A 1,696-nucleotide genomic window follows, 5' to 3' on the forward strand; every position below is an offset into this window, starting at 1 on the left:
CAATTGGGTTGTTTACCTTTATCTTGTTGAGGAGCTGGAATGTTCTATAAATTCTAGATATAATCCCCTTACTGCATAATGCCACAGTTATAGAACAGGACTGACATGAAAGTTGGGAGGAAACAAAGAAAAGAGGGGATAAGTAATAGATGAAAGAAAGAACTGTCTAAAAGAAATATATGATTAGGTATTATTTGCATGATAATAGTCCAGAATAAGAGGTGTATAGCAAAGACTGGGGTGGACAGAAATGGAGAAGAGAGGAAATTGTGTAACAATGAAAGAATATTTTTAAAGAGAAAAGCAAACTGGAGGGTGGGTATAGAGGAAAATGTGCAACAATGAATGGAAATCCAAGTTTTCTGTAAACTTTCATCAAAATATCAATTTAAAAAAAGGACTCAAAAGATGTACTACACTGGAAAAATCTGCTATGAAGTACTTCTCCAAGATACTATGGAGCAGCGATGTCAGTATAATGACTGTGATGCTCCTGATTCAAATCATGATCTTTTCAATTACTTCCTATGCATATGAAAGTTGGAAAATTACTAAAGATGACAGAAGAAGAATTGATGCCTTTGAGTTGTAGTGTTGGAGAGAAGCTCTAAATATTCCTGCACTATCATAAGAACAAACATATTTGTTTTAGAGAAAGTGCAGCCAGGAAACTCCTTAGAGCAGGGATAGTTCAATTTTGTCTCACACACTTTGAGCATGTTGTTAGGAGTAGCTACTTTTTTTTTTTTAGGAGTAGCTACTTCTTGAAAAAGGACATCATGATTGGAAAGGTGAGGGAGGGGTCAGTGAAAGAAAGAAAGACTCACAACAAGATGGATTGACACAGTGACTATAGCAATGAGCTTATGGATATTAGAGATGATTAGGAAGGCACAAGATAGGGTAAGGTTTAGATCCCATTGCTATGGGGCAGCTCACAACAACAATAAAGGATATGTCTCTCTATATTTTATTGTCTTCCATTTTGTCTTTTTAAAAGTAAAAATTACCTTAATGATAAAAATAAGCAACCCATTCACTTGTACAAATAGAGAATAAAATGTTGGGGTTAAATAAAAAAAAAAACCATTCGGGTATAAGAAAAGTTTATCTTTATCTTTTATGAGAAAAGAAATGAAACATTGTTATAAGATAGGCGAGATAGGGATGGACATAAGAAAAGTTAGACAATCTGTAATGATAATTTATTAAAATGTATTATGGATCAGGAATTATGCTAAACACTAGACATATATTCTCTTCTGCAATTCTCAAAGAAATTTTAGTGAACTAGATACTATTATTATCATTGAGTTGGAGAATGACTTACTAAAAAATTGGTTTACTGGAAAGAGAACTCAGAGACGAAAATAAAGAAAGCAATACCATTTACAAAAGCTAACCACAAATTGAGATACTTGGGAGTGAACGTAACTAGAGATACAAGAGACCTATACAAAGAAAACTACAGAGCATTTCTAAAAGAGACAATAAAAGACCTAAAGCAAAAATGTGCCCTGTTCATGGATGAGAACACAATATAGTGAAAATGACAATCCTATCAAAAGAATATACATGTTCAATGCAATCCAAATCCAGATACCAAATTCATTTTTCAAGCAGCTTGAAAAAGAAATTATCAAACTTATTTGGAAAGGCAAGAGACCCAGAATAAGCAAAACACTTATGAGAAACA

The sequence above is a fragment of the Elephantulus edwardii genome, unplaced genomic scaffold (assembly GCF_000299155.1).
Source record: "Elephantulus edwardii isolate Elephantulus edwardi_28Jun2011 unplaced genomic scaffold, EleEdw1.0 scaffold00013, whole genome shotgun sequence".
NCBI classification, from domain to species: Eukaryota; Metazoa; Chordata; class Mammalia; order Macroscelidea; family Macroscelididae; genus Elephantulus; species Elephantulus edwardii.